Source organism: Zalophus californianus, chromosome 4, assembly GCF_009762305.2.
Source record: "Zalophus californianus isolate mZalCal1 chromosome 4, mZalCal1.pri.v2, whole genome shotgun sequence".
In the NCBI taxonomy this organism is placed as follows: domain Eukaryota; kingdom Metazoa; phylum Chordata; class Mammalia; order Carnivora; family Otariidae; genus Zalophus; species Zalophus californianus.
Genome location: NC_045598.1, coordinates 128,291,166 through 128,318,927, shown reverse-complemented (window position 1 = coordinate 128,318,927; position 27,762 = coordinate 128,291,166). Strand labels below are relative to the sequence as shown.

At 36.4% G+C, this 27,762-nt stretch overlaps 1 protein-coding gene across 1 annotated transcript in view; it reads right to left on the bottom strand.

Annotated features, from left to right (window-relative positions):
* C4H8orf34 (chromosome 4 C8orf34 homolog) overlaps positions 1-27,762 on the bottom strand; it is a 376,094-nt gene that overhangs the window by 125,779 nt on the left and 222,553 nt on the right.

Sequence of the window (27,762 nt, the reverse complement as noted above, 5' to 3'; positions counted from 1 at the left end):
TATATAAGGAAAGATTTACAGAAGAAAAATGGTGAGAGGCTGAATCCTTTTAGACAATGGGCAGATCATCATCTAGGACCACAGAACATGGATCCACCACCTTTCTGTAACCGTTCAAAGAAACCACACCAAAATCTCTGCTGCAATTAGCCCCAAATGGTCAGGACTTGGTCAATGACTGCCAGCTTCCCTATTTTTGCCTTTGCTTCCAACTCAGAGCCAACCAAAGAAAGACATATAGTCTTCCAAACTAATTATACAAGGTCATTTGTTTCTAATTAGCTTGCCTTCACAGCTTCCTCATGCAGCAACCTCTATTAAGCCTTCTTTGTTTTCACTCTTAACCTTTCCTTTTTGTTTTCGCATGGGGAGGACAATATACTTGGATAGTCATGACCAAGGTTCACTGAATCCCCCCCTCCAATTCTTCCCAGGTCCTCAATCAAGACTTAAAAGATCTAAGTTTCCCTTGCAATTCAGTCCTGATATAATATGTCCATGATCTCCTGTTTTATTCAGAGGACAAGGGCTCTGGTAAAAAGGATTCCATTGATTTGTTCTTATTTTTAGCAAAAGAGGGACATAAAGTTTTAAAAGATAAATTACAATTTTGCCAAAACATAATCCATTATTTGAGGTTATAACCTATATAAAGAGGGAAATCACTCTTTCCTGATAAGGCTATAGACTATCCAAACATCTTAGACCCCTCACAAAACAATCAAGAGTATTTCTGGTTTAACTGGATATTGTAACCAACAAGTATCAAATTTTCCTGAGATTGTGACAACTTTTAGTTTAAGTCATAAACAGGCTTTCTGCCATCTGAAGACTTGTCAACAGACTCCTTCCAATTAAAATCTTTTCTTCTACTTGCATATGAGCAATCTGGGCAAGCCTATGGAATCTTAACTCAATTTCATGGGCGTCGTAAAAACGTACCACCTTGACCTGGTTGCAAAAGCTTCTTCCCCTTGTTTTAAAGGCAGCAACCACCACTTCAAAACTTGGTGCTTTTGCTGAGCTAGTTATATAGCCTTGTCTCTTGATCTTATGGATCTGTGTTCCTCATACAACACAGACATTACTGCCATCTGAGAACACAGCACTTTTCAGCGAGCTATTTAGCCTCCATGAGACTCTGTTAGTGTCTCATCCTCACATTACTATTTACCACTGCAACACCTTGATATGCTGTTCTCCTGACCCTACCAGGAGAAGAGAACCTCATGATTTTCTTAGCTCAGTTAGGGAACTTACTATACCCCATTCAGTCTTTTTGAAGCCTCCTGTTGAAAAATCTGACCTAATATTATTTGTTGATAGATCATACCTCAAAACTTCAAACTGGAGCAGAATATGCTATTACCAATTTAAGCTTGACTTTAGAATACAGTCCTTTATGTGAAGTAAAATTAGTCTAGATGGCAGAACTACTGCACTTACTTGAGCTTGTCAACTAGACAAAAGACCACAGAGTAAATATATACACAGACACACTTTAAAATATATGCATATATATGAGTTTGGGATGCTTTGGAAACAAAGGGGTCAACCCTGTTGGAATCCTCATCAAAAAGGACAAGATGTTTTAGATCCTTTTACATGCATTCCTTCTTCAAAAGGAGGTAGCGATTGTAAAAGTTGGGGCTCATTAAAAAAAGAAATAATATGGGAGCTAAAGGAAATAATCTCTAGCAGATCACTTTGCCAAACAAATGGCTTTAACCAAGGTTTTGATCCTATCTAAACTCAAATGATAAATCCTTAAAGGAATTCAAAGAGACCGTTATAAAATATCAATATTTAGTCCCTCATTTTGGAAAAACATAAAATGGAAAAAATGTGGTTCTAGCTTCATTTGCATAATCTCTGGTACTCTCAAAACAGTGCTTTGTGTCACTAGATGGTTTCAAATGTATATTAGCTAAATTTCTCCATGAAACTACTCATCATAGCACAGATAAACTGGCTATTATCTTAAATTTACATGGCTGGGTACACTTTAAAAAGAGAGTTGAGGTATTTTTTAAGTCACATGGACTTGTCACCAGCATTAATTCTAGAAAAACTGTAAATGTGGGACATGGCCAGACCCAAGGTTTCAAGGGTCCTTTGAACACCTTCTGATGGATTTTATATGGCTTCCACTTTCCATGAGATTTCTCTGTTTTAGTTATTGTATGTCTATAGAATTTCAGGATAGGTTGAAACATTTCTTTGTCGCAAAGCTACGGTCTTTACAATTGCTAAAAATCTGCTCAATTCTGTGTTTCTAACCTTGGGAATATAAACTTTTATATCAAGTGACCAAAGCACACCTTTCACAAGAAATACTATTAAAAGAAATCTGTAAGGTATTACCCCTTTTTTCAGAAACCATGTTGCTCTTACCACCTACAAACTTTTGAGAAGGTGGAAAGAATCAGTGACGTCCTTGAAATAAAACTAACAAAGCTTTCAGAAACCCTTGAGCTCTTTTAGTCAAGGGGACTCCTACTCACCCTTAAAGCAGTAAGGTCTGCTCTCTCAGGGACATACTGTTTGCTTTGCTGTGAACTGGTAACTGCAAGGCCCACGTGTTTAAGGATTTTACCTATGATACTATACTCATGCACACAGACATCACAAAATATTACAGGTTAAGGGTACATTCAAATAGTCTTCTTAAATGGCCTCTTTATGATATTCAGCTATGAGGTTTCATCTATTGGAAGATATATCGGGGAAAAACTGCTCTTGAGCCTCACTGGAAGGAATTCTATCAGATATTGTTAGCAACAGATACAGAAGTAAAACTTCCTGGAATAAGTCCTTGGGTTCACATTTCATGACTAAAGAAGCAATCCAGAATCAACCAAATTGGAAACCTGACCTAATAGGGGGACATCAGCTGAAGATTCTCAGAGATTCTCTAGAAGCAGTTGATCTTCCCAGTAGACAGATGACCCAAGACTCAACTTTAGAATAATTCACTCGAGATGGTGGACAGCTCCTGCATAAGATGCGGGATCAAAACATTTGCCTAATGCCTATTTTGTTTTTATCTGCTTACTTATAATCATTCCTCATTTTCTAGAGACCCCTGGTTACTGCCCATGCATAATGGCCCTTTTTCTTTTATTTCCCTCTTACTAAAATTAGATCAGAGCATAATCATTATAACACCAATCTCAGATTACCCCAGCAATAGCCTTCAAGTTTACTGATTGCTGGATATGCTATTCCTCACTACACCCTAATGATGAAAATCTGAGGGAAATTCTAATCTATGGAAATGAGATCAAAGGGAATTATAACCAATGGTGTTTTCACTTGTACCTACAGGGACAAATGACCTTAAACAAATCAATTTGTGACTCTGCTAGAGTCCCTCTCTTACAGAAAAGGAGAGGGACATTAGCAGAGTCACAAATTGATCTATTACCGGAAAAGAGAGGGACCTTCCTAAATTGATGGGCCAATTATTTGTCATCTGGACTAAAAGAAATACAAATATGTAAGCCAGCCAATGTAAGGCTTTTGTTCTAACCTCATGTCATAAATAATTCCTTTTTTCCTGGATATCCATGTGTTCCTACCAGATACTACTTTCTTTGCAGCTGGGATAATTAGTCTTGCTTGTCTCACTAATATCTCATGCACTTTAAGAATAGTATTACAAAATTTATCTGTACAAAGACACTCTAAATCTATATATCATCAAATCTGGAAATTACAATCGAGACAAAAGCTCCAAAATGAGGCTACCCTTGATTATTAAAGCACATTATCTACAGGTTACCAATTCAGAATTTATACAATCAAAGCAGTGTTTCTAATAGTAAGAATCATACAAACAAAAGACTGTAAGACATGTGGCATTATAACTTTGGCAGAAGTTATAAAATTATACCACTTATAATCTAGTTGGAATATAGATCAATCTCAATTCCTTGGCAAGAGTAGTAATAGACAATTTAGATTTCTTGTTCACTAGTCATGATGGTATCTGTGCCATTTCTAATACTTCTTGCTGTACTTGGCTCAATGAAACACATAAGTTAGAGAAGGCAATATATCATCTTAAGGAAAAAAGCTATTTGGCTCTGTAAGATTGATCTTTATGACCTGTGGGATTATTCTCTTGGCCTTGGTTAGACATTCAGGTTTCTGGTTCTGAAGAATCTTAAATGGAATTTCAATTATTCTTGTTTATGTCACAGTGGTCACGATACCAGTCCGTTTAACTTTATCACTTAATACTTAGTGCAAGTTTTAAATGCTTCTATTAGCCACTTTCTTACCAGATGATCACCATAATGATACAACATCAAGAAGATTAAGAAGCCCTTGTGATACAATTGATTATGGAGACAAGTGAACAATCATCAACAATCATCTGAAGATGTGGATCTTTTGGCCAACTTCCTGAATAAAAGAGGAGACTTAAGGACTGAACATACAGACAGTGTAAAGATCATACAGGACATTAGAACACTATCCACAACCTCTGTTGGAATCAACCAGTGAAGCCTCAGCAGCAGTTAGCCCCAAAACATTCAGGACTTGATTCATAAAGGCCAGCTTTCCTCCTTTTATCACCATTTCTAAGTCAGAACCAATCAGAGAAAGTCAAATATGCTCTCCAAACCAAGTGCATAAGGCAGTCTGCTTCTAGTTAGCTTGCCTCCAGGTTCCCCATGCCAACAGCTTCCAATCAAAACATACCTCAAGCCATCCGTCCACCCCATCCCCTCCCGCAAGAAACAGTAGACTCTCCATGCCAGAATTCTCTTTGTACTTGCAAATTCAAGAGGGGTATTTCATAAGGCCTTTTGAAGATAGCCCAACCACCCTATCCCCATCTGGGTATCATCCTTTTTCTTTTTTAGCTCAGAATGACTATCACACTGTGGGAGAAAAAGAGAACCCTAGAGTGAGAAGCCTGCTAGAATTTACTTGCTGGTTCCTTGGAGACTTTAGGGTGCTGTAAGCTAAGGACCCGAGCAGCTATGCTGGCTGTGAACTGTCCAGTGAAGTTGTGATGATGGTAGTGCAACTGGCTCTTAAAATCTTGGGAGAAGCGTTACTCTGAGAAGTACTCATCCTTTCATTCCTTACCAATATTAGTTCTGCCACAGAAGGTCAATAAGCTCCTAAAAACTACGGAGTACTTGCCAAGCTTTAAAGGGTGATACAGCTACAAAGAATTCTGCATCCTATTTAGTCAGGGAAGAATACTAATAATCTGTGTTTAATTTGCAAAGGAAAAAAAAAATACAAATCTAGGTCTCCATAGCTCCATCTCCTTAACAACTTCATTATAGGGAGCAGGTGTCTAGGATTAAATAAATCAAAAGAAGGAAACAGAAATGCCTAAACTTTAAAAATTTGGGGAAGTTTATACAAATTGAAAGAGAGAGAAAAAAACAAATTAAGGAATTTGAGAAAGATCCTGTCCAAGGAATTTTCTTTCTTTCTTTTTTTTTTTTTTTGAGATTTTATTTATTTATTTGACACAGAGAGAGACAGCGAGGGAGGGAACACAAGCAGGGGGAGTGGGAGAGGGAGAAGCAGGCTTCCTGACATGTGGCTTGATCCCAGGACCCTGGGATCATGACCTGAGCTGAAGGCAGATGCTTAACGACTGAGCCACCCAGGCGCCCCCAAGGAATTTTCAATACCAGGTAAGTCAAGGGAAGAAATGCCGAGCACATTTTCTAAATACAGAAAACTTAGAATCTGAGAACATCAATGGTATCTGTGTTTCCTTCTTCTTTTCTTCCTTCCCTCCTTCTTCTCTCCCTCGCTCACTCTTTTCCTCCCTCCTTCTCTTTTGTCCTTCCTTCCCTCCTTTCTTCCTTTCTTTACTTCCTTCCTTCTTTCCTTCTTTTCTTCCCTTTGGGCCTTTTTTCTAAATAAAATATTCTCTAAGATATTCCCCCACAATAGGCAGCCCAGTGTTGTAGATAAAATCGATATACCATATACTATCTTTGTGGTAAGTAGATACAAATTCAGTCTACTAAGGAGAGACTTCAGGCAACTAGAAATTTCTTTAAAGCAATCAGGAATACAGTTTTCATCAGAGAATCTCATGATTCTTAAGACAACAGTGGTAGAGAAAGATTATGTAGAAATCATCTGATGGGAATTTTAAAAAATATTCTTGCTCTATTTTGATACTTTGAAATCTAACAATCTAGTAGATGTTAATGTCTACTTAAGAAGGTAGGCAACTCTAATATAATGTGATTAGTCCTATCCCAGAAACAAAACATATAAATGTTTTAAATGTTATGGAAAACAAGAAAGCAACAAACTGAGGTTTAAAAAAAAAGAAAAGACAAAACTGCCAGATACTGTCTATTAGCACTTGGCACTATTCTAATTATGTAGAATATTTTCAGTTTTCTAACTGAAATATGAATGATAAAGGAATTATTGGAAAGCTGAATACATTAAGTAAGATGTGAGTAAAAGAATACAGGCCAGAAAAGGTGGTAAAGGACTTTTTGGAAGGATGGAAGAACATGAAAATGTATACAGATTTTAAAAGTACATAGTATTTTGGGGAATGTTATGCAGCTATTTGACTATAACCTGAAACGTATAGGGATATCAGGATGCAACACTGGAAAAGAGCATAGCTTCAGATAATGAAGGGTGATAAAGTGATCAAATCTGTTTTAAAGATAACCGTAGGTGTATTTATTAAACAATTTTCTAAAGTTATACAAAATTTTTAGAAATATTCTTTTTGAACATAGTTATAATCTCTATAATATAGAGACACATATTATATGCAATACAATATATAATCATGATAAAATACTCTCCATTGAAATGAATACATTCAACTATCATATTTAGTGAATAAGTTCATAAATATATTACTCATAACTATGAATGCATTTCTCATTGATATGTTCTTACATAAGGACTTACAATTGTACATGCAACTAAACATCAAGAATATATTTGATATAGTTAATATAATCAATATATTATAGAACTGTACTACCCAATTCATTAGTTATTAGCCACATGGTGCTACGGAACACTTAAAATGGCTAGCTTGAATTACAATATGCTGTTAAGAGTAAACACAGGATTTAGAAGACTCAGTTCAAAGAAAATAATATAAAACACCTAATTTATAACTTTTATATTGACTACATGTTGAACTAATAATAGTTTGGGGCGCCTGGGTGGCTCAGTCGTTAAGTGTCTGCCTTTCGGCTCAGGTCATGATCCCAGGGTCCTGGGATAGAGCCCTGCATTAGGCCTGGGCAGAGAGCCTGCTTCTCCCTCTCCCACTCCCCCTGCTTGTGTTCCCTCTCTAGCTGTGTCTCTCTGTCAAACAAATAAATAAATAATCTTAAAAAAAAAGAAAGAATAATAGTTTGGGTAAACTGGATTAAATAAATTTTATTATGAAAATTAATTTTACCTGTTTTTTCCTTTTTTCTTAATGTAACTACTGGAAAGTTGAAAATTACATATGGTGCTCCAATTTGTGGCTCACATTGTATTTCTATTGGACAGTGCTATTCTAGAATATATTTCATGAATATGTTAATAAAAATTATATTTTTAAATAAATGAAACTATGCTGTATCTTATAGCTGTAGACTAAATTAACATGCCTTAAATTGATGCAAATAAGAACACATTCACTGAATATATGCAAAAAAAAAAAGAAGATAGCAGGAAGGGAAAAATGAAGGGGGGGAAATCGGAGGGGGAGACGAACCATGAGAGACTATGGACTCTGAGAAACAAACTGAGGGTTCTAGAGGGGAGGCGGTGCGGGGATGGGTTAGCCTGGTGATGGGTATTAAAGAGGGCACGTTTGCATGGAACACTGGGTGTTATATGCAAACAGTGAATCGTGGAACACTACATCAAAAACTAATGATGTATTGTATGGTGATTAACATAACAAGTAAAATAAAATTAAAAAAATAATATTTCTGCAAATAATATAATCATATTCATTGACTATTCAAATGATTATTTACTTTCAGTACTTGCTATCCTGTTATCTGGCTTTATTTTTTTCTTATAGCCCTTATCACTAAATGAATACGTATATGCACCTGAATTTACACACACACACACACACACACACACACATATATATATATACACACACACATATATACAGAAGACAACATACATAAATCCCTGCAATTCATTTATATTGGAAAAAATCGTTTCTTTCCTGATACCTCAAGATAGGAACTAAGTCTTTCTTGTTTCCTATCATAATCTCAGTGTTTTAGAAGTGTGTCTACCACAGGATATTCATTGACATTTGCTGACTACAGGACTTTTTTTTTAAAGGATAGCCCTGAGTTCCTGTGAGACTTTACTAAAAGCACTTATCAGACACCAGTCTCAAGGGAAGACTTCGGTATAATCTGACAAATTCGGTTAATGATTTGACAAACTGATCTTTTATGTGGAATTGGCTTTTTGTTTTTTTTTTAAGATTTTTTAAATTTATTTATTCATGAGAGACAGAGACAGAGAGAGAGGCAGAGGGAAAAGCAGGCTCCCAAGGAGCAGGGAGCCCGATGTGAGACTCGATCCCAGGACACTGGGATCATGATCTGAGCCAAAGGCAGACACTTAACCATCTGAGCCACCCAGGCCCTGGAATTGGCTTTTTGAAAATGGGTTTCTGAATACATTTGTTGCCCTTGCCTATAGCCCTTTGGAAAGGTAAAAACTGAAAACAGGGAGATGAGGCAGGAAGGAGTGCCTATCAGTAGTGAATGTATAAGCTTCTGAGGGCCTGGAGCAAGGAAGTCACAATAAGAAGCTAGAGAAATGTGTTAGAAGGTCATTTCAGAGGAAGACTCAGTAGGGTTCGTGATTGAATGTGAAATCCTAGCAGGTTTCTCCACATTACCTTTTTGGGGAATACAGAAAGAGAGAACACCTTTGGTTTGGCACACGCTGAGATGGAGCTAACTGTCTTCAAGATATCCAACCAGGTGTTTGGTAAACAGAAGGACAAGTCTAGGGCTAGGAAGGGAGTGTGGAGTGAAGGGATAGACCATATAAGGGGGGAAAAACTGATACAGTTATTAGCCTAGCAGTTAAAATCAAGCAGGGTCAATTCTTACGTTAACTTTCTCTACCCGTGAAATGATACATTATATTAATATTATATTTAAAAAGAGAGTGCTGCGTTCTGCTCTGCGTGGAGCACTGGGTGTTATGCACAAACAATGAATCATGGAACACTACATCCAAAACTAATGATGTAATGTATGGTGATTAACATAACAATAAAAAATTTTAAAAAAAGAAATGCTGAAAGCAAAAGATAAATAAATAGATAATAAATAAATAAATAAATAAATAAATAAATAAATAAATAAAAAGAGAGTGCCGAACTTATTTTTTTCATAGTAGAAAATACAAGCAGTTATTTATTTTTAAAGGTAGCCTATAAAATTGTGCTGCATCCTTTGACTCACGGGGACACTATTGAGAAAAATGAACCAATTTATGACTAAAGACTGTGAACACTTTATACAATCTAAATAACCAAGAATTAATCAAGCAAAGAATTGTTTTTATTTAATTTAAGGAAATAACAGCTGCCTAGATGAAATAATTTCAGGACTTTCATTTCATTCAAGTGTAATCCATGAAATAGTTTACAGCTGCTTGAACTAGACAATGTGGTATATGAGTGAATTTTCACATCTGTTTCTGGGAATTTTATAACAAAAATTAAAAGCTTTCCAAACATAAGTCCCTTCACAGTGATTCAGTGAAGGGTTACATAAGAATTATATGGCAGTTTTTTCCTGCATTGCAATTGGTTTGTTGATTTACGTTGATAGTGATGATTTGGTCAAATATTTTAAGCAGATGTTATATATTCTGAGTGAATTATTAAAAATAAAACAAATGTTAAGAAAATACATAAGAAATTAGACAAGTTTAAATAAAAATATTTATGAAAACTTTTGTTATGTGAAACAGCTATATTTCTTTATAAGAAGGAAAGAAAAAATGGAGAGCAAAACATAATTCACTTTGCTGGGACAAATTCTGGTTGAAAGGTACAGGAAAAATGTTAAGGCCATGCTTCTATTGGTTCTTTTTCTAAAATCATGCCTGAAATATGAGTTCAGCATTCTTTCTTAGTACATCAGAATAGTACAAGTTAACCAAATTTTTAAATAGTAAGAACAAAGTCATAGATATAAAAAATTATGGGCTGTAATTTTTTAGAATTACCTTAATTTAAAAAAATTTAACTTAGAATTGCATTTGAAAAAAAAAGTCTTATGGAATTTATATGCTGTGCTGGTTTCCCTCTTTAATAACATAAGAGAGAGCAGGTTACAGAATATTTACTTTCCTTGACCACATGAGATCAATAAACAAAGAAAGTGATTAGACCAGTAAGTTAGGGAAAATGTTTACAGAAATTTAAGTTTACCTATATTCTGTATCTTCTATTAACTGAAAGGAGCAAGAAACTTCCTGAGATATCTTTGCTAGCTACCAGTTCCTGTTTAATTTCTTTGACCTTCAAGAGCCAAACCCATCATGACCACAAACATTTGTAAAAATTGAGGCTAGAATTTGTTCACTTAGATTGCAAATGAATCACAAGACTTGTGCTAATTGAACCCATCATGATGTAAATTGTGAAGGTTTTTCTGTTAGTCAGAAAAATTAAGACATCTGGGAGTGGTTTTCTCTTTCCAGTCTGCAAGAAAATACTACTGCTTCTAGCAAATTCAAATCCAGACACTACCCAAAGTCTGGTTTCTGCATTAGTGTATCTTTATTTTTCTTAATTTTCACCCACCACAAATCAAGAGATTATATTGTGTAAACAACAACAAAAAATTGGCTTTTCCCCGAAACTTTTTACCCTTGGAAGATTTTACAGATAGAGATTGTGAACAATTCTCTTCCATAAAACTTACTGAAATTCCAGGCATGTGGACTTATGTCAGGTAAAGTTATATGAGCACAGTGGCCTGATATAAGTGAAAGCCCAGCTACAGCCCTAGTTGAAGTGAGGACACACTGTGGATAACAGAGAACTAGAGACTGTATCAGAGGAGTAGCATCAGGGACCAGATGGGAGGATAGTAGGGAGAGGCTCCAACAGATCAGCAAAGAGCTTAGAAGTAGAGGTGTTCAGGAATACAACTGGAAAACAGAATGTGAGGCAAGCCAGGCAAAGTGTGTAGACACGAGCAAGGCAGAGATGGTATCTAGGAGGTCAGAGGGAAAGGTTGGTTACCCTAAGAGACTGCGATTAAGTCAATTATTAATTTTCATAAGGTGATGAGTAAAAAGGTGTAATTTTTTCAAATATAAAAATCACCACAAAAATCTTGCAAAAGCTTATCATTTTAACTACTGTTTAAAAGTGTATTTATTCCATTTTAATTTCCTTGGCATGTGTCTCTGGCTAAAGCACTCATGTAATTTTTATCTCCCAAGAGTGAGAAGGCAGGTGCCTGGGTGGCTCAGTCGTTGGGCGTCTGCCTTTGGCTCAGGTCATGATCCCGGGGTCCTGGGATTGAGCCCCACGTCAGGCTCCCTTCTCAGCGGGAAGCCTGCTTCTCCCTCTCCCACTCCCCCTGCTTGTGTTCCCTCTCTCTCTCTGTCTCTCTCTCTCTCTGTCAAATAAATAAATAAAATCTTTAAAAAAGAAAAAGAGTGAGAAGGCATTTCTCATCCCAATGGTTTAGTTATAGAATGACTGCTGGCCGTATTAGCCACCGTTATGTTATAGGAAACATTATTTCAGCCACTAGGGGTGACACAACATAAAAACACCTATTCTTTTTGTTTTTAAACTAATTGTTAACCCTATTTAAAATAATTTTTATGTTTCTACAGGCTCTATGTTAAATAAATAAGGTCCTACGTTGAAAAGTCCCTATGTGCACTATATTAATTTGTTGATTGCTAATGAACTTTGACCATCAACCTAATAATGTTTGTACCCTGTACCATATTTGATGATATTTTGATTTTTTTAAGATTATTTATTTATTTATTTGAGAGAGAGAGAGAGAATGAGAGAGAGCACGAGAGGGAAGAGGGTCAGAGGGAGAAGCAGACTCCCCGCTGAGCAGAGAGCCCGATGTGGGACTCGATCCCGGGACTCCAGGATCATGACCTGAGCCGAAGGCAGTCGCTTAACCAACTGAGCCACCCAGGCGTCCGGTATTTTGATTTTTGATCCAGACCACAATTATTAATCAGGCTCATTTTGATGAGTGTTTCTGCATTGATTATATAAAGTAAGTCCTTTGAGAGAGTATGATAAATTTATTCACTAATTGCTACAGCCCCAAGACTAGCAGTTAAATTTTCTGTGTCCATGCTCCAAACTTATCTTTAGTAGAGTTGACTCTACCTAAAGCCAGTTTACTTTATATTCATGGTGCAAATACACAAAAGTAAATTACTGTGATATTCGTGATTAAACTCAGGATTCATTGTTAGTTTACTTTTTTCTTGGACTTCAACTGTAACATGTCTTAGGTCATTGACATCTTCCACCGCTATCCTCCTTTCTTCTTTCTTTTCTTATATCTTTATTTTTGATTAAGACTTTCAGTTTTGATTGTATTCTTCCTTCCCTAGATCCTTGACACTGCAGACTTCTTTTGCTCCAACAGTCCTCCGTTGTAAATCCTTTGTACTTTGCTTCACTCCCTCGCTCAACTTTGTGCTACTGATATTGAGATTTTTTTCATCTCATCATGTGCTATTCTTTTTTTTTTAAAGATTTATTTATTTATTTATTTGAGAGAAAGAATGAGAGAGAGAGAGAGAGAGCACATGAGAGGGGGGGAGGGTCAGAAAGAGAAGCAGACTCTCCGCCGAGCAGGGAGCCCAATGCGGGACTCGATCCCGGGACTCCAGGATCATGACCTGAGCCGAAGGTAGTCGCTTAACCAACTGAGCCACCCAGGCGCCCTCATCATGTGCTATTCTTAATTAGGCAAATTTTAAACAACTAAATGCACATTTAAGAAATTTTTAAAAGTTGGGTAAAGAAGTATTTCATCATGCTTATCACATTTGTTGGAATTCTAAATCCAAAATGGTTAATCTAAAAATAGCATTAAGTAACATAGCTACCCCTTTTCCTGTCCCCTCCAAACTCCCTTTAATTCTGTTTTATACTCAGTCCTTTGGAATAAATTTTAAAAGAATCAAATTTTAGGAAAATAAAAAAAAAATCATGGCTGGCCATATACTATAATTGCTACTGATGTATTTTGGTTGTGGTTGCCAACTCATTCTCCCTTGTGGTGTGCCACAGGCAAGAAGCAGGCACAGGACATACCTTTCCCATCACTGAGATGGGAGCCACATGCCACAAGATGTTGCCACCCTGTCTGACACACTGTAAATTCTCTTTCCATCCTATGCTGCTTTCTTGGAATTCACATGCTGTTCTCATCCTTTACACTTCAAGCCACAAAACATTGTTACCCCAATGAAATTTTACAAGACCATTTTTAACTTTGTTCCATTTTCTTGGATAGTTGCCTCTATGGAACTATTCTTTAATAACGTGTCATGTGGCATGATATCACCTAAGAACTCATCTCACATCCTATATTATATAAATGTTTTGAGTTTACTAAAAATGGATGTTTCAAGATAAGAAAAAATATAAAAACCAAAAAATGTACAAATTGGCTGTACAATATACTCCTTCTATAGCAACCCTAGCCTATTTCTGTGCCTTATGCAATCCAAGAATGTTAATGTTTTCAGGTCCCTAGACTTAACATGCTCCCTTCCTGGGTGCCCTTTCCCTAGACAGGATCATACTGCTCTGCTCAAATACTGACCTCTAATAGGAGACTCTCTTGACTATTCTATCCAAGAGAGCATCATCTATCATTCTTTATCCTTTTTATCCTTCCTTATCTCCAGAACATTTGTTACATTCTGTAAATACATCTTATATTTATTTGTTCATCATTTGATTCTCCACTAATAAATTTCCAGGAGGGTAGAGACTGTCTTACATTTCCTATACAGTCCCTGGAACATAATAGATGCTCAATAGGTATATAATGAATGAATGAGTGAATGAATCATCCCAAAACCATATCCATGCCATTGTTTTTCCATTTCATTGATAACTAAGGTACATTATAGATAAGGTCCCTTAGAAAATATGAAGCACTTCCCCAAGGCACATAATATTAACTGGAAGAGACAGTAATTGAAGCTTGATTGGTTTGACGTCAGAGGTGAGGACCAGCTTTTATATATACACATAAACACCTACAACTAATGATTTCCCAAATTAGTGCTCATATAAATTATTATTAACATAGTATTATTTACCTTCTATATTTCAGTAAACTTATATCAAGTTAATTCCATGTATGATGCTACTCTCCAATGTCAAATATTTAGAGGAAAACTATCATTTGTTCAGTGTCAATTATGTTTTAATCACTCTTTCACATGCTTTCAGATGTTACACCTTATTTTGTCCCAAACAATGACCCTGTAAGGCAATGGTTCTCAACCATGGGTAATTTATTCCTCCCCTCCCCTACAAAGAGACATCAGAAAAATGTCTGAAGACATTTTTTTTTTTTGTCATAACTGAGGGAGAGGGGGTGGTAGATACTACCAGGATCTAGTGGGTAGAAGCCAGCCTCTCACAACAAAGACTGTTAATAACGTCCAAAATGTCAATAGTGCTGAGGTTGAGAACCCCTGCTCTAAGGCTTGTATTATCCCCTTAGCCGCATTACAGGCAGGTACCTTATATGAATAAAACAGATAGGATAAGAAAACTGAATATTGGCAGGAGATTAAGCAGTTTTAGGAGTTTAAAGTATAGGCCAAACAATAGTTAAGCCTATGGATTCTAATAATTGAGTTAGTCTTTAGTTTGAAGTTTTTTTTGTTTTTTTTTTTTTGACAGAATGAGAGAGCAGGAGAGCACAAGCAGTGGGAGCCGCAGAGGGAGAAGCAGGCCCCCCGCCGAGCAGGGAGCCTGATTCTGGGCTCCATCCCAGGACCCTGGGATCATGACCTGAGCTGAAGGCAGTTGCTTAACCAACTGAGCAACCCAGGCGCCCCGAGTTAGTCTTCAGTTTGATCAGGTCACACAGCTGATATGTTGTGCAGCCTGGATTTGAACACTAAGGCAATGTTTTCTCAACCATAGCATGATACTCTATTCATACTACATTACTGATTAACTCTATGTTACACAAAGATGACTTAGTCTGCTGGTGCTATTCTCCTTTTACCTTAACACCAATCTCTCCAACATCTCTCATCATATACCCTCATTCCAAATGACATCTAATGGATATTTTTCCTGAAAAGTTCATAAGACGGTGGAAGAGATAGTCTCTTGACTATCTTTTGCTTTAAAGGAATAAAAATTTTATTTATTTAAGAGAGAGAGAGAGAGACCACAAGGTGGGGGGGGGGAGGGGGTAGAAAGAAAGGGAGAAGCAGATTCCCAGCTGAACAGACAGCCCAAAGTAGGGCTCGATCCCAGGACCCTGGGATCATGACCTGAGCCAAAGGCAGATGCTTAACCGACTAAGCCACCCAAGTGCCCTTGACTATCTATCTTCACTAAGTTGAATTTTGAACAGCAAAACTTCCCCCAAACCACCTTTAAACATTTTGGGTATTTCACCAGTTTTTGCTCCCTAAGGCTGCTCCAGATTTTGCATCCCATCTTTTTTGATTCTCCCATCTTTCCTAACTATAGCCTTATTCACAGTCCTTCTGGAGCACAACTGAACTCATTCTCAGTTTGCATCCCCACTCAACACCATGATTAATAAAACAAAGATTTCACCTTGAGATTCATCATCCTTATGAAATCATTTCTGTCATGACCATTTATTACAATGTCTTTTAGTATTACAAAAGCCCCCATCTTATGGCTGTATCATTCATCCCCTATCACTCTGCTGTATGAACAATGCAAAAAGCACATATGTTCTGGTCCCTTCTCTACTCACAACACTGATTTCTTTGTCCTTCAAGAGCACTGTATATGAGAAAGAAAACAAGAAGAGTTACATAAAGGTTAATATGCTGAACACATCTGTGTCAGGATGACTCTAAGATGATCCATAACCCCTGCTTTCTAGTTACTCATGCCCTTGTATAATCTTCTCCCATTGAAGTATGGCTGAATATAGTGACTTATCTTCTAAAGAGTAGAATGAAGCCAAGTTGATTGGATATCACTTGTGTGATTAGGTTTTTAAAAAACATGACTTTCATCTTTCTAGCACATTTCTCTATTGTTTGTTTGTTTTGGGGGGGTTTTTTGGCTTGCGCACTTTGATGAAATAAGTTGCCCTGTTGTGGAGGCCCACAACAGGAACAAGGAACAGAGGGTGGCTTCTGCCCAACACCTAGGTAAGAACTGAGATCCTCAGTCTGAAACCCTTGAGGAACTGAATTCTACCAACAACCCTTTGAACTTGAAGGGAGACCTCCCCAGTTGAACATCAGAAGAGACCCCAGGAGCCCTGACTAACACCTTGATTACAACCTTGTAAGAAACCCCAAAATGGAAGACGTACCTGAGCTGGACCTAGATACTTGACCCAAAGAGATTGTGAGATAATAAATATGTATTGTTTTAAGATGGTAAGTGTATGGTAATCTGTTATAAAGCTATCGATAACAAATACAACATTCAAGCATTTTTTCTTTTCTCCAAATTATTAAGAATAAAATTCTTGGGCGCCTGGGTGGCTCAGTTGGTTAAGCGACTGCCTTCGGCTCAGGTCATGATCCTGGAGTCCCGGGATCAAGTCCCGCATCAGGCTCCCTGCTCGGCAGGGAGTCTGCTTCTCCCTCTGACCCTCTTCCCTTTCATGCTCTCTAGCTCTCATTCTCTCTCTCTCAAATAAATAAATAAAATCTTAAAAAAAAAAAAAGACAAGCTAAGTACAGAACATTTCAAAAAAAATAAAATTCTTAGTGAAGTCTGAAAGAACTACTTTACTGGGTAGTTTTACATTAAATAACCTGACTTGCAGATTAGTTGAATTTACAAAATATATAAAAGACAAACAATTAAAATTTCAAAGGACCTTATTTTAAGACACATGGTCATTCAAATAATTCCTTAAAGTATTTTCCCAGTTTCAAAATGGCAAGTAAAATTATGAATTAAAGATGAATAGTTATCATAATTTAACATTTGGTGAAATCTATGATACATACAGCTAAGTTGTGTGTAGAGTATTTTACATAGAGTTTACAGTATATTGGAGTTCCACCTATAATTATTTTATATAATACTTTTATCCATAGTTAATACTATCATGATGTAATTTTGTTATTTTAAATTATTATAAAATTTTGTAGTAACTGAGTTTTCCCTTTGTAGTTGTAGTGCTTATGATAGCTAGGATTTGATGCTGTATCTTAAATTTAAACCAAAATTATAACATCATTTGGATAGGAAAAAATATGATCTACTCTGTGAGTCTCAGATCCAATATGTGGTTTCCATGACTACATTTTGACAAAAAAATGGAGTCAGCCTGTAGCAGCTTTTCATAGAAGGTACGCTCATATATATGCAGACAGACACACACAAATATACATGCATACAGACACACATTTATACCCATACCCATACACACATACCCATACTCATGTACACATGCACATACAAATACACACATACACACTTATACACAGACACACACACATAACCACACACACACACACACACACACTGCTGGAGGACTAAAGCATCACATGACCCATTATGTTCCACACTGTCCTAGCTCAGAATCTCCAGGATGGACTATTGCCATAGCTTAGATAAAGCCAGAGCCAGAGGAAAACTCATCCAACGTTTCTGTGTTTCATCTTCTGGAACTTTTGAAATTAAAGCACTTTTTCATATAAAACACATTGAATATATTTCCAGATCCAACTTCAATGTATTGGTGTTCCCACATTCAGACAAATATTTATATATTTCTAAGTCTATGGATCACTACTTCCTAACACAAACACTCCACTCCAGGAGGTTTGGTTTATTCACAGCCTCCAAAACACATGCAGACTGCTCCAGAACTAGTTACAAGTCAGACGGGTAAAAACTGCGGCATTCTTTATTTTTTATAAGTGATCTATAAGTGATCCATCCTTTCACATAGGGGCAAATAAAATAAAACTAAACAAATAATGATAATAAACACTTACATTTGCCTTTTAAAGGTATCTTAATTTCCTCTGGCTTAAACTTTCTTTTTCAATAAGCGTAATCTCTTTTTAGCTTAGATACAGTCAAATTTAGGTTCAAATTCCCAAAAAGGACATTTTTTTCCTTCTTTCCAGTTTCACTTTTCTCCCTTGCCAACTAAGGTAGCACCTGGATATAAAGGGAAGAGTATGTGTCCTCAGGACACTGGCTAGCAGGCAGCTACCACGTGTGTGGACTCTGATGCCCTCCTCTGTTCCTTGCTGGACACTGAGAAGACTGTGCTTATGCAGCCTGAGGTCTGAGCATGGCTTGTTCTCAACATGGTTAGGAGCCTGGCCATCATCCCTCCACCACTGATTAAGCTCCACCTCCATTCTGGGATCCTCTGAGTCCCACCTCCAAGCTCCTGGACTCAGCGTAGGCTGGGACATCACATCTCTGCTGTGGGGTCCCCTTGCCCTCACTGTGGCAGCCCCCTAACTCTAAATTCTCAGCTTTCCTCCATGTCCCTCACAGGGCATGTAAGAGCTGCTGGGCCTCCTCCTCTTGACCTGAAGCTCAGGGAGAACTGGAAGTGCCCTCTGAGGCCATCTTGCTAGTCCTCTTCTCTCTGCTCCTTTCTGTTCTTCACTGTTGGTTACATAAACATGGAAGGGAAATCAATAGCCCAAGAGCTTTCAGATTTTATATCAACCAGTCTAAGGGTTTTGAGTAAAGATTTTGTCACCTTCCTCCCCATTCTTAATTCATCTGGATGTTTCTATACCCTACACGACTGGGATTTGTATCCTGAGAGGTGAACCAGGACATTTGTCTCTGATCTCCTAAGCTGGTCTTTCTGTCTTTTCCTACTATCCAGGATTGTACGAGATTTCCTCTTTCACTCTGTCAGCTGGCTACTTTCTCTACATCTCATTTTCCATTATGAATATGATCCATGATTAAACCTCTGAGGGGTTTTGCTTTAGAGATGCAAAGGGAGCCCTTTTAGACTTTAGAAAATACCTTTCCTCTCCCCACAGGTCTTGCTTTAAGATGACTACATCCCTTTACCCTCAAGGAAGTTAGCTTTGAAAGATAAAGCTAATCAGAAATAACTTCTTTTTTTAAGGTAGTACTTCTTTTTCCATGAGGTGATAGCTTCACTGTGGTCAAAAGCAGCAGGGAAACAACTTAAAATTAAAAAAATAATTTAAAAACTTTTAAAATTGGGGGGCACCTGAGTGGCTCAGTTGGTTGTGTCTGACTCTTGATTTCAGCTCAGGTCATGGTCTCAGGGTCGTGAAACTGAGCTCCGTGTGGGGCTCTGTGCTGAGCTTGGAGCCTGCTTAAGATTCCCTCCCTCCCTCCACCCCTCCCCTCACTCATGCTCTCTCTTTCTCTCTCTCTCTAAAAAAATTTTTTTTAAATTTAATTCAATGGCAAAATATTATCCCTATTTTTCATGAAAACCTTGTTTCCCACATGCCTTGTTTATTATCATAGGTTATGTGTCCTCACTCAAATTTTTGTCTCATCTGTAAAGCCCTCTCATGGTTTCTCTATCAGTAAAAAAACAACCTCTCCTTCCAGTTTAGCTCAAATGTTACTTGCTCCATGCCGTCTTTCTCATCCCCTTAGCTCACAGACACAATTTATTTCCATTGAACTTCAATGACATATTACCCATGGTGTCTGAAACTTAATATATTGCTTTGCACCCTTATCTAATTTTTAATATTTGTCTCCTCATTCATTGACTTACACATCTGTTCTTGAGAACTGACACATACGTAGATCATCTTTTGCCCCTTCCCCACCATGTCCATTCAGCTAGTACCAGCTTGACAGGAAGCCTCCAAGCTGCAAACTGATTTTATATTTCTTAATTTCATCCATATAATTTGACCTTTTAAATGAAGTAACAGATATTCAACTTTTGGCAGAGGTAAAGAAGTATATCTAGATAAAGAAAAGAAAAAAATTTTTAAAAATCTAATAAGTATATGAATTGCATCCTTTAGTGGAATTAAGGACCTTAGATATGTGCTTCAGGAGTGTAATTTTGATCATCACTCCTGTTATTTTGTTAAAAAAAAATAAAGAGAACATGAGTTTAAACATCCCTCACAATGATTTTAAGAAAGTTAATACCTGTTTGAGACATTCAGATACAAGATTACAGTAAGTTTTGAAGATTCATTTTTAAATTGGTACATAAGAAGGGGTAGGTGGTCCAAAGGAAAAAACAGCATTTAAAAAGGCATAAAAATGGAAACACTCATAAAAAATCTTTTTCTTCACAAGAAAAGTTCAGACCATGGGACAAGAATTCCTACAGCTTTCTCCCCATTGCACTTTTGAGTTTAACTCCAATAATATCCACTATTCTTACTTTCCTTCAGTTTCACTGAAATCCACTGGGTTCAAAGTCAATTATCCAACCAATGATTTTTATCCCATTTATAATAGGTAGGCTATATGCTCACAGGTACAACTTTCTGGAAGATACAAATATTTTTAATTTTTCCCATATGAAAAAATAACCATACTTTACATTTGCAAAATCACTAAGACATATTCAAGTGGATGAAACATTAAATAGTGCTTGAAACAAACTCAGTCAATTGTGGAGTAGCCAACATTTTATGAGGTAACCTGGAATTTGAGATTTTTCTAAACATGGGCATTTTATTGTGGATGTTGACTTATCAATTCAAACAGATCTATAAGACTCACAGGAAGAACCATGTTAGCAAAAGGTGCAGACACACAGCAGAGAAAGAACTTAGCCAGAAGTAATGGAGTAAGGAAAGAAAAAGTATAATAAATGATTTATTTGTCAGTGCTCCTATTAATTTTTAAGTTCCTGAAAATCAGAAACCATAGCATATTCATCTTTGTTTCTCTAGTACCATGCACAGTTCTTGGCATATATTTAATAAATGTTTGTTGAACGTATACATAAATAAAAGTTTCTTATGGGAAATACAATTGGATGAGTAAAGTGATAATTAAGAAAGGTCTTGAATGGCAATATAAGTTGAAATGATCAGACAAGCAAAAGGTTTATTGAGCTAGGTCAGGGTAAGATTTCTGTAGTATTTCAGAACACTGGAGAGGTGAAATGGTTTAATGGTTCAGTGTTATCTCTGGAGTCAGACTACTAAAATTCAAATTCTGATTACATTTCCATCTAGCTACTAGCTGTGTGATTTGGGGCAAATCAGAGCCTCAGGTCCCCCATAAATAAAATGAGGAAAAGCGGTGGCTAACTCAGAATTGTTATGTTGGTTAAATGAGTCAACACATGAGAAGTGCAAAACAGTGTCTGGCACATAGATAACAGTCAATAAATAGTACTTTCATTGTTATTACTTCAAGAAATGATAAAAATGGATTTGAGCTGGAGACACGGCAGGGAATGGTACCAGATGATTATTCTATATCCCTAAAGCTATGGGGAAGATCATTCCATCATTCCTCCTATTCATTTAATAGGTACAACTTACTAGTATATTTCACTTCCAAAGTTGCCCTTCACAAGTTTGACTTTTCTGAACTTTTCTAGGAAAATATAAAATATTAAACTTAACACATGTCATTTGACAACAAAGCCACATTAATTTGAAATTAATGTGAAAAACAAAGCTTTTTCCTTCTGACCCACTGAAGTACAAGAATTCATTGTTGGTGATTTTACTCTTGGTGCCTTTGTTTACGGTTTGTTGTTTATAAGTACATGGACAACTGAAGTCAGAGACAAAACTAACATGCATTTTTGTGTTCTCTCTGGTAATCAAAATTGTTAGCAGACTCAAAATCTATAAACAGTGCGTACCAAGCAATATAGCAATCTACAGTGAAGATATCAATAAATTAGTTGATACTGACTTAAATTCATGTCACTACAAAGTGAAAATTTGTAAAACATGAGGAAAAGATTTCAATTTAATTTTAAAGACTAAGAAATTTAATTAGGAGCTTTTCTTCCAATCTGACTTAAAATAATGCTGTATATTGACTTTGTGAGTACTTTGTTTAAAACTGTAATTGACTTGAAAGGCTTAAAGATATTTACTTATAAAATGCATCCACTGCTTGCAGTCTCAGCTAACAATCCTATGAGAGACCTCATGAGATCCCAAGGTACTTTACCTTAGACCTAGGAGTTCTTCAATTTCTTTTTACCAAAATAAATGCAGCTGAACTGAATTGACAACTAAGAACAAGAACAAATACAGAGGTAGTTGGTTCTATCTTTCTTGTAAAAAGCTCATCAGTTTCCTCATTTCTTCCTAAACATTGCCATTTGTTTCCATCTCCACACCTTAGCTCATGCTATTTCCCTGATGTCTCTCTGTATAAATCTCTCCCTTGAAGACATGACTAAAGATTTACTATTACCATAAAACTTTGATCCAAAGTTTTTCAAATCAATTTCTTATTTATTCATCATTGGCATACATAATAAAATGTACATGACACTAATATGTCCTCACTGGGTACTTTTAATACTTAGCTTTTTTCTTATAGTTTTCAGGTATCCACCAATTAAGTTAATAAGTCAAACTAAGTTAAACTAACTCAACTAAGTTAACAATTGAGAAAGGGACAATAATAATATTCTACCTCCTCCTATAGCTCTGGCTTAATAGCCAGTTATCTCCCAAAGCTTAGTAGATACCTAACAGGTCTTGCTGAATATGTGAATCAAGGCAAGAATACATGGAAGTTTGCCTAGTTATTTTTAATGACCTAAGTCCAAATATGATTACATTAGACCTAAATGTCACATATATGTTTGAGAACTAATATAGATTTACAACACTAACATACATTTGATTATCCCCTAGGAATAACTCAGAGAACTTCTAGGCAGTACCTCATTAGAGAGAATCACTACATAAATAATATGACCACCGTTTACATACAAGTGTCAACACCCAACTCTTGGTACATGCAGTGCCACAAATAGTAATATTCTTCAATGCATTGCCCTCATGTAATTAGTTTCATGAATTACTATCTTCCTATCCACCTCCCTCTCTCATGTATCCACTCTTCCAGAACTCTTAAAAACATCTGCACTTCATATTAATAATTCCTGAAAAAATTTATGTTGAGACCTATTTCTGTTCATTAAAAACTCCTATGTTGCATATATATGAAACAAACTGAGTGCAGACATTGGAAATTCATGCTTGAAATTGGTCTTCAAATTCTATATTCTTGTACTTTTTCCTGAGTTAATGTGTAGATCACAGTGGATTTGTTTCCATGCTCAGCCTCTCAGCCCTTCTTTATTCCTCATTGCATTTGGAAGAATCTGGGAAATGGCATATATTCCCAGTAAAATAGGAGATACTGTTGATTAGTTCATTAGTTCACCTTCTTTACATCATCATTCTTTATCTCCATCTGGCTCCACTTCCCTAGTTTTGTTGTTTGATCTCAACACTTTCCACCTTCCAGGAAACTAGTGATTGGACCATACGTGGTATTTATCTGGCCTGCTTCTCCCTTGAGGCCCACAGACCTTCAAAGCTGAAGAAGGGTATTAATGGTGCAAAGAGAATGTAACACTTTCCCTGAAAGATTCATTCAAACTATACAGGAGAGTGTTCTCCGTTTTCTTACCCACCATTATTTTTTCTATTTATTGCAATCTGGATGCTGGCATCACCACACCACTGTTTTCAAGACAGCCAGTGATTTCCCAGATATCCAACCCAATGAGCCTACTCAGTTTCCATCTTAGACACCGGTGATCACCAACATTTTTAAAACTCTTCACACCCTTGGCTTCTGTGACCATGCCAATTTCTGGTTTCCCTTGTAGTTCTCTGTTAATTCTTCCTTTTGCGGACTTTGAGATCTTGAGATTCCTCAAGTTACATGCTTATTTTTCGTTTCTTCTTACTCTGTTCTCTCCTACAAAAGAACCTTAATTCCCAAGGGTTTCAACTACCACAGACATGCTAATAACTCCTAAGAACATCTCCAGTTTGCTGAGCCCCATATAGTCAAAGGGCACCTGAATTTGTAACACAGAAATTAGGGATCCATCTTGACTCCTTTTCTACCCTCAACTCCCCACTTCCCATCTTCCAACTTACCGTCAAGGTCTGCTAGTTTTACTTCCCAAGTATGTCTTATATTCACCTGATCCACTCTATCCTTACTACTGATGCCTTGGGTTAAAGCACTTAGACTACTGCAAAGGCCTTCAACTCTTCTCCTTACTTCTTGCCCTGTCCCCTCAGACTAGCTTCCACACAGCTGCCACATGATCTAGAGAATATGCACATCAGCTCATGTCATTCCCAGACCTTCCCTGACTACAGAACATATCTCGACTTCTCTCAGTGTCACAGGAGACCCTGCATGTGTGAGGAGAGGCTCTGCCCTCTTATCAGTTTATTTTCCTGCTTCTGATTATCATCTAGCTTCACCAAATAGCTGCTTCTAGTTTCCTTTCATATACAATGCTATTTCCTAGCACTGTGCCTTTGCTCATATAGCTCCCTGAGCTTTGCTGTCCTCTCTCCACCTTCTCATCATTTCGTCCTCTTCACCAAAGGAATTCTATCCATAATTTAAGGCTCTTCAACCCTGTTCTCACAGCTCTAGTGTGGTCTGGCTCACTTACCTCTATGTTCCTATTATACTCCTCTTTTTACCACATGGTATTATAATTTTTGCTTGGCATGTCTTTCTCACGATGAAAAACTTGAGTAGGGAGGCCACGTTTTATTGTTCTTTCTGTGCTCAATGTCTACTTCACTGCCTAGCACATAATAGAATAGGCTTGTTGAATAAATGAGAGAATGAATAAATTAATAAAAAGTATTATATTGCTTGCTACCATCTGTCTATTTTCTTGACCAGAAAGTTCTGTTTACTTCCCCATTAGGAACTTCATTGACCATTCTGACCACACCCAGACTTCCAAAGTTGCTTTACAATTCATATTCATTAGAGTCTCACTGAACATCTCAACCATATCCTTTTGAACATATCTTAGCCGTGAACTTCGCCAAATCATGATCAAGACTCAGTGTATGTGCTACCCTCCAAATGACACTACTCATTGAAAGTTTTTGATGCCAAAAACTTTAAGTGAGAAGTAATAGAACAGAGGTTCTGCAGATTTTGGTATTCAACAGCCTTGGTAATTCATTTACACTGCACCAGGAATGATTTCTAACTTTCCAATAAATCTGCATCTTCAAGCCTCAATGTAAATAAGTAGGTCTTATGAGCTAAATTGTGCGCTCCTCTGCCCAAATTCTTATCTTTGAAGTTCTAACTTCCAGGAGCTTGGAACATGACTATTTTTGGAAATAGGGTCTTTACACAGGTAATTAAGGGAAACTGAGATCTATAGGGAAGGCCTTAATCCAATAAGACTGTTGTCCTTATAAGAACAGGAAATTTTACAAAGATATGGGCCAAAAAAATAGGACATGAAGACACAGAGAGAAGATGGTCAACTACAAAGCAAGGTGAGAGGACTCAGAAGAAACCAACTCTGTAGCATCTTGACCTTGAACTTTCAGCCTCCATAACTATTGTTTGAGCCACCCAGTCTATATTTTGTTATGGCAATCCTAGTAAACTAATACAATAGACCACAATATTAATCTTGAATATTTCATTATAATAAGGAGTATTTATTACAGGGAAACAAATCTTGCTACCAGTGAAGCAGGGAAGAAAAAAAATTAGCCTTTCTGTTTTGCTTTTTCTGATCAAGAGAGCCTTAGGAATACCTTCAACTGTTGGTGATAACACTCCAAGAGAGCCTTAGGAATACCTTCAACTGTTGGTGATATTGAAAGTAAGAAACCACAGATGGTAGTTTTCATTTTTTCAAATACTTATAAATGGTAAACATCTGGAGATGTGTACTCTGTGTGTGAATGTTTCCTGAGAGATGCTACTATGCAAAATTTTACTCCTTTGTCCAGCAGTGCTTTGAAGGTAGACACATGGAGATCTTAAATTAGTTCCACTAGTTTACTTTCATTTCAAAATATACAAGAAAAAAGTAAAATCCAACCAAAAAAAAAATCTATCTTAATACCAGGAATTAATTGAACACAGTGGTACGAGGCATTTTTAGTTTAATAGATGTGATACATGATCCTCAACTATGCCATCCTTTATCCAATTCCCACACTGCCCCCCTCTTCATCCTACAAAAAATCTATGACCATTGCTTTTCCATTACAACATTTTTCCAACAAATTGTAAAGATTAGGAGGGAGAATATCAGGTTGCCTGTGCTGACTTAGTTGCCGATTTACTATACCACATTAATCTCACTAGATTCAAATTAAATACCAATAAATACAATTTATCTTCCTTCAGAAGTCTGCAATCTGAGGTAATGAATGATATCAAATTTCTTAAAATACAGTCAACTCCTGATTATTAAAGAATTAGCTAGTGGATGGTAAAATCCTTTATTCTGTTACCTCTCCCTAAAAGGCCCATCTTTTATCCACAAATATTTTGTTTATTTATGATTTTGTTAATAACTGGTCAGAATATATCAGAGACTATTTTTTCCACACAACAAATATTTGTTGGATACATTATTCCAGGAACTGGGATATTAAATAGAATAAAGCATAACTCCTGCACTTAGTTACTAAAGCTATGTTTCTTCATAATACTAATATAGGAGAATTTACCAAATACTATACCAAGTACAAGTCACTTTGTCAAATACTTATTAATTATAATAGTCTGTTTCTTGTTTTTTTCTCAATAAATAATAGAATTAATTCCTAATAATTATGATTTTGTTTTTCACTATCAGTTATGCTTCATATGGCATTGGTTGATAGTTACAGAAAAAATATTATACTCTTATCTTATTCCTGACTTTATGAGGAATTCCAAATTTTGAAACCCATGAAAATTGTTGTCATTAAAAAGATTTACTTTTATTGACATAAATTCACATTATGTAATGTATTAGATTATACTCCATTAATCTGGAACTTGTTTGTACTTTATTTTTACTTATAAATTCCTCTGAATCAAATGAAAAAAAAAGAAAACTTCAGCCAAGAAATAGTAGTTAAAAGAGATCAAGCAAAAATGATAAAAGTAAAAAATACAGTAACAAATAAAAAGCTTGCTGGATGGGCCAATAACAGAGTGGAGATTACAGAGGACAGAATCAGTAAATGTGAGGACAGATCAGTAGAATGTATCTAATCCGAACAACAAAGAGAAAAAATAGATTGGGGGAAAAAGAGTGAACAGAGTGTCAGGATGAATCCATGGAACACTAACAAAGAAATAGCATGTGTACCATTGCAGTCCCAGAAGGAAGAATGAGAGAGAAAGGGGGTAGGGGGGAGAGAGAATGAAAAAGTATTTGAAGAAATAATGGTTGAAAACATTCTAAATTTGGCAAAATAATAATAATAATAAACCAACAGAAACCAGAATATGAGCAAATCCCAAACAGTATAAACGCAAAAAAAATCTATACAAAGATACATCATAATTAAACTTCTGAAAACTAAAGA